General features: G+C 37.2%; 3 non-coding genes across 3 annotated transcripts; all 3 read right to left on the minus strand.

Annotated features, from left to right (window-relative positions):
• Window positions 1-107, minus strand: LOC146956048 (small nucleolar RNA R71). Its single transcript, XR_015025179.1, has one exon. It is a non-coding gene; the product is annotated as a small nucleolar RNA R71 (small nucleolar RNA).
• A 4,645-nt stretch (window positions 108-4,752) lies between these two features.
• Window positions 4,753-4,859, minus strand: LOC146956049 (small nucleolar RNA R71). Its single transcript, XR_015025180.1, has one exon. It is a non-coding gene; the product is annotated as a small nucleolar RNA R71 (small nucleolar RNA).
• A 4,645-nt stretch (window positions 4,860-9,504) lies between these two features.
• On the minus strand, window positions 9,505-9,611 carry LOC146956050 (small nucleolar RNA R71). The gene has a single exon (XR_015025182.1). It is a non-coding gene; the product is annotated as a small nucleolar RNA R71 (small nucleolar RNA).
• Between the last annotated feature and the right edge of the window lie 2,555 nt (window positions 9,612-12,166).

The following is a 12,166-nucleotide window of genomic DNA, read 5'->3' on the forward strand; positions in this document are numbered from 1 at the left end:
CAATTAAGGAATCAAATCACACAATTCACTCAAAAAGATGGAGAATCTCTTTACGATGTATGGGAGCGTTTCAAAGAAATGCTTAGACTTTGTCCCCATCATGGTTTAAAGAACTGGCTTATTATTCACACTTTTTATAATGGTCTTTTGTATCCCACAAAAATTCATGTTGATGCAGCTGCAGGTGGAGCTCTGATGAACAAAACATACACGGAAGCATATGCTTTGATCGAGGACATGGCACAAAACCACTTTCAGTGGACCTATGGAAGGGACACCACTAATGTTGCTCCTTCACCCTCTCAGAGAGAGGTAGGTATGTATGAAAATTATTCCCTTGATCATCTAGCTGCTAAGGTTGACACACTCACACAAAAATTTGATAAAATAAATACTAGTGCTGTCACACCTGCCCCTGTATCACCTCTTTGTGAAGTTTGTGGTGTATTTGGCCATATTGGCATTGATTGCCAACTAGGTAGTGTTGTTAGAAGTCCTGAGCAAGTAAACTATGCTCAATATAATCAAGGGTTTAAAAACAATCAATTTTTTTTTCAAACCCCTCAAAATCTTTTTGGACAACAAACAACACCACCCGGTTATGCAAACAACCAAGGAGTTCCTCAAAAATCCAGCTTGGAAATTTTACTAGAAAAATGTGTTATTGATCAATCCAAGCAGCTCCAAGAGCTTAAAAATCAAACTGAATTTTTGAAGGACTCTCTTGCCAAACATACATCGAACGTAGACTCCATAGTTACTCACAGTAAGGTGATAGAGACTCTGACTTCTCAAGTACCCCAACAGGTGGCTACTCCCTCTCAAACCTCCGAAGTCCTTCTAGGCCAAACCAAAACCAACCCCAAAGACCATATAAGTGCTATTATTTTTAGGGATGGTAACCAATTAGAGGACCCCGTTGTGAAAATTCAGAACAATGAAGGAGACATAGGAAGTGATAAGCCTCAAAGTGAGAAAGCTATAAGAGAGAATGACAAGCCATTTGTTTCACCATCTCAAGAGCCTAAAATTCCTTTAACACAAGAGTTTGCTAAATCCAAGTTAGATGAGCAGTTTAGAAATTTTATTGATATACTTCCAAACAAATTGCCACCTAAACTTAAGGATCCAGAGAGATTTTCCATACTTTGTGTCATAGGATATAAAACATTTGAGAAAGCCATGTGTGATTTGGGAGAGAATGTTAGTTTTTTGCAATTATCCCTTAGTGAGAGATTGGGTATAGGATAGTTAAAACCACTTTCTAACCGTCAAGCTAGTGACTCTAAACAAGCGCTTCGTGGGAGGCAACCCACGCATTTAATTGCTTTTGTTTTGTTTGTTTTTGGTTGTTTTAAGTGTTTTGTAGGTAATTGTCCAAGTATGATTCAAGAAAAGTGAAATTTTTTGAAGCCCCCAGGACCAGAAGGTTGGCACGGCCCGTGCTAAGGCTGGCACGGCCGTGCCAGGTTTTTAAGGCAAATTTGGAGCATGAAGTCAGTAAGTTGGCACGGCCCGTGCCAAGGGTGGCACGGCCGTGCCCGACCTCTACACACCATATAACATAAATTTTTCTTCCTTCTTCCTCATTCACAAACCACAACCCTCTTTCATCTTTCAAACTTCTCTCTAAACCTCCATAACCTTCAAACCTTCAAACCTTCATATCTCCCTCAAAACTTCACCAATTCACTCATTTCTTTCACCAATCAATCACAAACTTCATTCCAAACACAAACCACCCATCAAAAACATCTTTCATCCACTCAAACCCAAAATTCACCAAACCCTTATCACCATAAACCCTAACCCAAAAACTACAAAATCTTAACCAATCTCCACATCTAAACCCATAAACCTCACTAGAACATCAATGAGGACAATGCTTCCCCCAAGTGTGGGGGGGCCTAATAAAGTGTCTAGAGTCGTAGTGTCCAAACTCCCTTGAACTTTATTCTTTTGTTTTGTTTTTATAGTGAAAGGCATGACTAGTAGCTTGTGTTTAATGTAAAAAATGGCATGAAAATTTTTGTTTTGTCTCTTCTTTAGGTTGCTTCTTGTACATGAAAGTAGTTTCTTGTGTTTCTTATGTTCTTGCTATACCTATGTCTTGTTTTATTGTGAAAATCTCCAATGAGAAAAGCACCCAGTTGCAATCCTTGAGCAAATGTATGAATAGGTATTTCAAGGAACACGTTCTATCTTTAGTGTTAACTTAGACCCTTTAAAGTCTTAAGAGTAAAAGTAGTATAAGTTTGTGTGGGAAATTAACTAATGTTCTTAATTGTTATATTCTTAAATTGTTAAAGTTAAAAGGGGCGGGAGAATGGCACCAACATGTGGGGGAAAGGACAATCCCTAACTTCCTAATTGTGGTGGTGACTCCCTAATTTGAACTTAAAGCGAAACAAATTCATCAATGCTAGGGGGAAAGGACAATTACATCCAAAAAGACTTCCTACGCGGAGATGAAACAAATAATAATTTTGCAGCACTGCTTAGGGTGATTTTGAATCTAGGGGGAAAGGACAATTACATCCGATAAGACTTCCTACGAGGATAGATAGCCCCTAAGCATCTGCAGCCCCTTGTGCTTAATTGTTAATCTAATCTAATTTTAACTTAAATTCCCATCACTCTTATATGAAATGAAGAAAGGACTTTTCTCGGTTACTTTAGCACTAAGGATAGAACCTATTCCTCATAATAGCTGTCTTATACAGGAGCAAGAAAAGGGTTGGACTGCACACACACACTCACTTGAGACTTGATGTTGGGTAGAATAGGTTCATGAGAAGTATTTGAAATTGTAATTAGTGTACTTGAAGCAAAGCCTTTCTTTTGAGACATGTGTTCTTAATATTGCCATGAATAAATCTTTTGTTGCCTGCTATGTCTATTGCCTTTTGCTTGAGGACAAGCAAAGATTCAAGTGTGGGGGAGTTTGATGAGTCATAGATTAGTATATTTTAATGCTTTATTTAGTTTAGTTTTAAATAAGATTTGATTTGATTTTATTGCATTTTATTTTCTTTTAGAATATTTTACTTTAAATTACTTTTTATTTTATTTTAGGAACGAATATATGGTGGAAGGTGTCTTGGAGCAAAAGAAAGAGGACTGGAGCAAATACAGTGCGAAAATACGAAGATATGGAACAAAAATATGTTCCCACCAAGTCAGAAGCTTGGCACGGCCAGTGCCAACATGTGGCACGACCGTGCCACCTCCAGAAGTCTCTTTTGCTGCTTTTTCTTCGGGCCCAAGTTACCCTGTTGCAGCTTTACTGTTTTACCCTTTTAGTTGCTTAGTTTCTAAGTCGATTGTAAAGCTATAAATAGAGTAGCTCTCCACCATAAACATTCACCTTTTACTTTGTTTATTTCAAGTATTATTTCAATAAAAAGTATTTATTTCCTTTTTACTTTCTTTGCAATTTATTTTACTATTTATCTCTCTTCTTCCCCCATGTCTATGATGAACATGAGTGAGTAGACTTCTTCGTCTTTGGATTGTTGGGGAGTCTAATGACTCAATCCTAAACAAAACAAGCCTAAACCCTAATTTCTATGTAACCCTAATTTCTAATCTAGATTCACCGTCTTAACGTGGATTAACAATTATCAAACTGTGGAAGCGAAAGTGGAGGGTTTGATAATCGTTAATCCATCATCCCAAACATCAATTCATAAAGCGAGAGCGGAGTCTTGATGTTGGAACAAGTGAATCTAGACAATAATTGCAAAACAGTGAAATAGTCTTTGTAATTATTGAGACAAAGAGTAGTTTCAATCCTCTATGCATCTTCTAGTAATCATGTCAGCGAAATAGGCTTAGTTGCTAGAAGTAAACTCTCACCGGACTTTCATCGGAAAGGTGAGGGGCTAAGGGAAACCGGTCTTTAGAAATTAGTGTGTAAACCATGAAATTAGATGTTTAGGTCTTGTCTAGTGAAGGATTTGTCATTATGATGAACCAATGATCCCAAGGCCCTTTATCATTATTGTTATTTACTTTCAGCAATTAAACCCCCTTCTTATAAACTTTTCTCTCTTCTAATCATTCTCTAAAAGTTAATTGAATTCACAACTCCCTAGCGGAACGATACTCTTCTTACTACTATTACTTCGATAGGCCGTGCACTTGCGGTTTGGCTCTATCAAGTTTTTGGCGCCGTTGCCGGGGAGTTGTTGTAATTTGATTAACTTTTTAATAGTGATTAGAGAAAAAAATATTTTTCCTTATTTTATTTCTTTTTATATTTCTTAAAAAAAATCTTTTGTTTTATATTTATATTTCTTTCCAAAAAAAAATAAAAATCTTTTCCTCTATTTTATCTTGTTTTATTTCTTTCTTTTTCTATTTCTTCTTTTGCCTTTAACTTCTTGGGAAGATAATAATGATATGACTAAGGAATTCACTCTCATAGAGTATGCAATCCCATCTTCAAATGAGTCATACGATGCTATTGTGTACCCAACGGTTGACGACAATTTTGAAATAGAACCTGCACTTATCGAGTTAGTGCAGCAAAATCAATTTTTTGGATCACCCACTGAGGATCCGAATTTTCATATTTCAACTTTTTTAAGACTCAGTGGAACCGTGAATGCAAACCAAGAGGTCGTAAGGCTGCAAATGGGGGGTAGAGCTAGTACTTGGTTTAATTCATTGGAAAATGGTTCTATCACTTCATGGCATCAAATGAAGCAAACTTTTCTCGCTCGATTCTTCCCCTATTCTAAAACAATTCAATTAAGGAATCAAATCACACAATTCACTCAAAAAGATGGAGAATCTCTTTACGATGTATGGGAGCGTTTCAAAGAAATGCTTAGACTTTGTCCCCATCATGGTTTAAAGAACTGGCTTATTATTCACACTTTTTATAATGGTCTTTTGTATCCCACAAAAATTCATGTTGATGCAGCTGCAGGTGGAGCTCTGATGAACAAAACATACACGGAAGCATATGCTTTGATCGAGGACATGGCACAAAACCACTTTCAGTGGACCTATGGAAGGGACACCACTAATGTTGCTCCTTCACCCTCTCAGAGAGAGGTAGGTATGTATGAAAATTATTCCCTTGATCATCTAGCTGCTAAGGTTGACACACTCACACAAAAATTTGATAAAATAAATACTAGTGCTGTCACACCTGCCCCTGTATCACCTCTTTGTGAAGTTTGTGGTGTATTTGGCCATATTGGCATTGATTGCCAACTAGGTAGTGTTGTTAGAAGTCCTGAGCAAGTAAACTATGCTCAATATAATCAAGGGTTTAAAAACAATCAATTTTTTTTTCAAACCCCTCAAAATCTTTTTGGACAACAAACAACACCACCCGGTTATGCAAACAACCAAGGAGTTCCTCAAAAATCCAGCTTGGAAATTTTACTAGAAAAATGTGTTATTGATCAATCCAAGCAGCTCCAAGAGCTTAAAAATCAAACTGAATTTTTGAAGGACTCTCTTGCCAAACATACATCGAACGTAGACTCCATAGTTACTCACAGTAAGGTGATAGAGACTCTGACTTCTCAAGTACCCCAACAGGTGGCTACTCCCTCTCAAACCTCCGAAGTCCTTCTAGGCCAAACCAAAACCAACCCCAAAGACCATATAAGTGCTATTATTTTTAGGGATGGTAACCAATTAGAGGACCCCGTTGTGAAAATTCAGAACAATGAAGGAGACATAGGAAGTGATAAGCCTCAAAGTGAGAAAGCTATAAGAGAGAATGACAAGCCATTTGTTTCACCATCTCATGAGCCTAAAATTCCTTTAACACAAGAGTTTGCTAAATCCAAGTTAGATGAGAAGTTTAGAAATTTTATTGATATACTTCCAAACAAATTGCCACCTAAACTTAAGGATCCAGAGAGATTTTCCATACCTTGTGTCATAGGATATAAAACATTTGAGAAAGCCATGTGTGATTTGGGAGAGAATGTTAGTTTTTTGCAATTATCCCTTAGTGAGAGATTGGGTATAGGATAGTTAAAACCACTTTCTAACCGTCAAGCTAGTGACTCTAAACAAGCGCTTCGTGGGAGGCAACCCACGCATTTAATTGCTTTTGTTTTGTTTGTTTTTGGTTGTTTTAAGTGTTTTGTAGGTAATTGTCCAAGTATGATTCAAGAAAAGTGAAATTTTTTGAAGCCCCCAGGACCAGAAGGTTGGCACGGCCCGTGCTAAGGCTGGCACGGCCGTGCCAGGTTTTTAAGGCAAATTTGGAGCATGAAGTCAGTAAGTTGGCACGGCCCGTGCCAAGGGTGGCACGGCCGTGCCCGACCTCTACACACCATATAACATAAATTTTTCTTCCTTCTTCCTCATTCACAAACCACAACCCTCTTTCATCTTTCAAACTTCTCTCTAAACCTCCATAACCTTCAAACCTTCAAACCTTCATATCTCCCTCAAAACTTCACCAATTCACTCATTTCTTTCACCAATCAATCACAAACTTCATTCCAAACACAAACCACCCATCAAAAACATCTTTCATCCACTCAAACCCAAAATTCACCAAACCCTTATCACCATAAACCCTAACCCAAAAACTACAAAATCTTAACCAATCTCCACATCTAAACCCATAAACCTCACTAGAACATCAATGAGGACAATGCTTCCCCCAAGTGTGGGGGGGCCTAATAAAGTGTCTAGAGTCGTAGTGTCCAAACTCCCTTGAACTTTATTCTTTTGTTTTGTTTTTATAGTGAAAGGCATGACTAGTAGCTTGTGTTTAATGTAAAAAATGGCATGAAAATTTTTGTTTTGTCTCTTCTTTAGGTTGCTTCTTGTACATGAAAGTAGTTTCTTGTGTTTCTTATGTTCTTGCTATACCCATGTCTTGTTTTATTGTGAAAATCTCCAATGAGAAAAGCACCCAGTTGCAATCCTTGAGCAAATGTATGAATAGGTATTTCAAGGAACACGTTCTATCTTTAGTGTTAACTTAGACCCTTTAAAGTCTTAAGAGTAAAAGTAGTATAAGTTTGTGTGGGAAATTAACTAATGTTCTTAATTGTTATATTCTTAAATTGTTAAAGTTAAAAGGGGCGGGAGAATGGCACCAACATGTGGGGGAAAGGACAATCCCTAACTTCCTAATTGTGGTGGTGACTCCCTAATTTGAACTTAAAGCGAAACAAATTCATCAATGCTAGGGGGAAAGGACAATTACATCCAAAAAGACTTCCTACGCGGAGATGAAACAAATAATAATTTTGCAGCACTGCTTAGGGTGATTTTGAATCTAGGGGGAAAGGACAATTACATCCGATAAGACTTCCTACGAGGATAGATAGCCCCTAAGCATCTGCAGCCCCTTGTGCTTAATTGTTAATCTAATCTAATTTTAACTTAAATTCCCATCACTCTTATATGAAATGAAGAAAGGACTTTTCTCGGTTACTTTAGCACTAAGGATAGAACCTATTCCTCATAATAGCTGTCTTATACAGGAGCAAGAAAAGGGTTGGACTGCACACACACACTCACTTGAGACTTGATGTTGGGTAGAATAGGTTCATGAGAAGTATTTGAAATTGTAATTAGTGTACTTGAAGCAAAGCCTTTCTTTTGAGACATGTGTTCTTAATATTGCCATGAATAAATCTTTTGTTGCCTGCTATGTCTATTGCCTTTTGCTTGAGGACAAGCAAAGATTCAAGTGTGGGGGAGTTTGATGAGTCATAGATTAGTATATTTTAATGCTTTATTTAGTTTAGTTTTAAATAAGATTTGATTTGATTTTATTGCATTTTATTTTCTTTTAGAATATTTTACTTTAAATTACTTTTTATTTTATTTTAGGAACGAATATATGGTGGAAGGTGTCTTGGAGCAAAAGAAAGAGGACTGGAGCAAATACAGTGCGAAAATACGAAGATATGGAACAAAAATATGTTCCCACCAAGTCAGAAGCTTGGCACGGCCAGTGCCAACATGTGGCACGACCGTGCCACCTCCAGAAGTCTCTTTTGCTGCTTTTTCTTCGGGCCCAAGTTACCCTGTTGCAGCTTTACTGTTTTACCCTTTTAGTTGCTTAGTTTCTAAGTCGATTGTAAAGCTATAAATAGAGTAGCTCTCCACCATAAACATTCACCTTTTACTTTGTTTATTTCAAGTATTATTTCAATAAAAAGTATTTATTTCCTTTTTACTTTCTTTGCAATTTATTTTACTATTTATCTCTCTTCTTCCCCCATGTCTATGATGAACATGAGTGAGTAGACTTCTTCGTCTTTGGATTGTTGGGGAGTCTAATGACTCAATCCTAAACAAAACAAGCCTAAACCCTAATTTCTATGTAACCCTAATTTCTAATCTAGATTCACCGTCTTAACGTGGATTAACAATTATCAAACTGTGGAAGCGAAAGTGGAGGGTTTGATAATCGTTAATCCATCATCCCAAACATCAATTCATAAAGCGAGAGCGGAGTCTTGATGTTGGAACAAGTGAATCTAGACAATAATTGCAAAACAGTGAAATAGTCTTTGTAATTATTGAGACAAAGAGTAGTTTCAATCCTCTATGCATCTTCTAGTAATCATGTCAGCGAAATAGGCTTAGTTGCTAGAAGTAAACTCTCACCGGACTTTCATCGGAAAGGTGAGGGGCTAAGGGAAACCGGTCTTTAGAAATTAGTGTGTAAACCATGAAATTAGATGTTTAGGTCTTGTCTAGTGAAGGATTTGTCATTATGATGAACCAATGATCCCAAGGCCCTTTATCATTATTGTTATTTACTTTCAGCAATTAAACCCCCTTCTTATAAACTTTTCTCTCTTCTAATCATTCTCTAAAAGTTAATTGAATTCACAACTCCCTAGCGGAACGATACTCTTCTTACTACTATTACTTCGATAGGCCGTGCACTTGCGGTTTGGCTCTATCAAGTTTTTGGCGCCGTTGCCGGGGAGTTGTTGTAATTTGATTAACTTTTTAATAGTGATTAGAGAAAAAAATATTTTTCCTTATTTTATTTCTTTTTATATTTCTTAAAAAAAATCTTTTGTTTTATATTTATATTTCTTTCCAAAAAAAAATAAAAATCTTTTCCTCTATTTTATCTTGTTTTATTTCTTTCTTTTTCTATTTCTTCTTTTGCCTTTAACTTCTTGGGAAGATAATAATGATATGACTAAGGAATTCACTCTCATAGAGTATGCAATCCCATCTTCAAATGAGTCATACGATGCTATTGTGTACCCAACGGTTGACGACAATTTTGAAATAGAACCTGCACTTATCGAGTTAGTGCAGCAAAATCAATTTTTTGGATCACCCACTGAGGATCCGAATTTTCATATTTCAACTTTTTTAAGACTCAGTGGAACCGTGAATGCAAACCAAGAGGTCGTAAGGCTGCAAATGGGGGGTAGAGCTAGTACTTGGTTTAATTCATTGGAAAATGGTTCTATCACTTCATGGCATCAAATGAAGCAAACTTTTCTCGCTCGATTCTTCCCCTATTCTAAAACAATTCAATTAAGGAATCAAATCACACAATTCACTCAAAAAGATGGAGAATCTCTTTACGATGTATGGGAGCGTTTCAAAGAAATGCTTAGACTTTGTCCCCATCATGGTTTAAAGAACTGGCTTATTATTCACACTTTTTATAATGGTCTTTTGTATCCCACAAAAATTCATGTTGATGCAGCTGCAGGTGGAGCTCTGATGAACAAAACATACACGGAAGCATATGCTTTGATCGAGGACATGGCACAAAACCACTTTCAGTGGACCTATGGAAGGGACACCACTAATGTTGCTCCTTCACCCTCTCAGAGAGAGGTAGGTATGTATGAAAATTATTCCCTTGATCATCTAGCTGCTAAGGTTGACACACTCACACAAAAATTTGATAAAATAAATACTAGTGCTGTCACACCTGCCCCTGTATCACCTCTTTGTGAAGTTTGTGGTGTATTTGGCCATATTGGCATTGATTGCCAACTAGGTAGTGTTGTTAGAAGTCCTGAGCAAGTAAACTATGCTCAATATAATCAAGGGTTTAAAAACAATCAATTTTTTTTTCAAACCCCTCAAAATCTTTTTGGACAACAAACAACACCACCCGGTTATGCAAACAACCAAGGAGTTCCTCAAAAATCCAGCTTGGAAATTTTACTAGAAAAATGTGTTATTGATCAATCCAAGCAGCTCCAAGAGCTTAAAAATCAAACTGAATTTTTGAAGGACTCTCTTGCCAAACATACATCGAACGTAGACTCCATAGTTACTCACAGTAAGGTGATAGAGACTCTGACTTCTCAAGTACCCCAACAGGTGGCTACTCCCTCTCAAACCTCCGAAGTCCTTCTAGGCCAAACCAAAACCAACCCCAAAGACCATATAAGTGCTATTATTTTTAGGGATGGTAACCAATTAGAGGACCCCGTTGTGAAAATTCAGAACAATGAAGGAGACATAGGAAGTGATAAGCCTCAAAGTGAGAAAGCTATAAGAGAGAATGACAAGCCATTTGTTTCACCATCTCATGAGCCTAAAATTCCTTTAACACAAGAGTTTGCTAAATCCAAGTTAGATGAGAAGTTTAGAAATTTTATTGATATACTTCCAAACAAATTGCCACCTAAACTTAAGGATCCAGAGAGATTTTCCATACCTTGTGTCATAGGATATAAAACATTTGAGAAAGCCATGTGTGATTTGGGAGAGAATGTTAGTTTTTTGCAATTATCCCTTAGTGAGAGATTGGGTATAGGATAGTTAAAACCACTTTCTAACCGTCAAGCTAGTGACTCTAAACAAGCGCTTCGTGGGAGGCAACCCACGCATTTAATTGCTTTTGTTTTGTTTGTTTTTGGTTGTTTTAAGTGTTTTGTAGGTAATTGTCCAAGTATGATTCAAGAAAAGTGAAATTTTTTGAAGCCCCCAGGACCAGAAGGTTGGCACGGCCCGTGCTAAGGCTGGCACGGCCGTGCCAGGTTTTTAAGGCAAATTTGGAGCATGAAGTCAGTAAGTTGGCACGGCCCGTGCCAAGGGTGGCACGGCCGTGCCCGACCTCTACACACCATATAACATAAATTTTTCTTCCTTCTTCCTCATTCACAAACCACAACCCTCTTTCATCTTTCAAACTTCTCTCTAAACCTCCATAACCTTCAAACCTTCAAACCTTCATATCTCCCTCAAAACTTCACCAATTCACTCATTTCTTTCACCAATCAATCACAAACTTCATTCCAAACACAAACCACCCATCAAAAACATCTTTCATCCACTCAAACCCAAAATTCACCAAACCCTTATCACCATAAACCCTAACCCAAAAACTACAAAATCTTAACCAATCTCCACATCTAAACCCATAAACCTCACTAGAACATCAATGAGGACAATGCTTCCCCCAAGTGTGGGGGGGCCTAATAAAGTGTCTAGAGTCGTAGTGTCCAAACTCCCTTGAACTTTATTCTTTTGTTTTGTTTTTATAGTGAAAGGCATGACTAGTAGCTTGTGTTTAATGTAAAAAATGGCATGAAAATTTTTGTTTTGTCTCTTCTTTAGGTTGCTTCTTGTACATGAAAGTAGTTTCTTGTGTTTCTTATGTTCTTGCTATACCCATGTCTTGTTTTATTGTGAAAATCTCCAATGAGAAAAGCACCCAGTTGCAATCCTTGAGCAAATGTATGAATAGGTATTTCAAGGAACACGTTCTATCTTTAGTGTTAACTTAGACCCTTTAAAGTCTTAAGAGTAAAAGTAGTATAAGTTTGTGTGGGAAATTAACTAATGTTCTTAATTGTTATATTCTTAAATTGTTAAAGTTAAAAGGGGCGGGAGAATGGCACCAACATGTGGGGGAAAGGACAATCCCAAACTTCCTAATTGTGGTGGTGACTCCCTAATTTGAACTTAAAGCGAAACAAATTCATCAATGCTAGGGGGAAAGGACAATTACATCCAAAAAGACTTCCTACGCGGAGATGAAACAAATAATAATTTTGCAGCACTGCTTAGGGTGATTTTGAATCTAGGGGGAAAGGACAATTACATCCGAGAAGACTTCCTACGAGGATAGATAGCCCCTAAGCATCTGCAGCCCCTTGTGCTTAATTGTTAATCTAATCTAATTTTAACTTAAATTCCCATCACTCTTATATGAAATGAAGAAAGGACT

Source organism: Medicago sativa, chromosome 1 (genome assembly GCF_051527215.1).
Source record: "Medicago sativa cultivar Bolivia chromosome 1, Bolivia_mono, whole genome shotgun sequence".
NCBI lineage: Eukaryota > Viridiplantae > Streptophyta > Magnoliopsida > Fabales > Fabaceae > Medicago > Medicago sativa.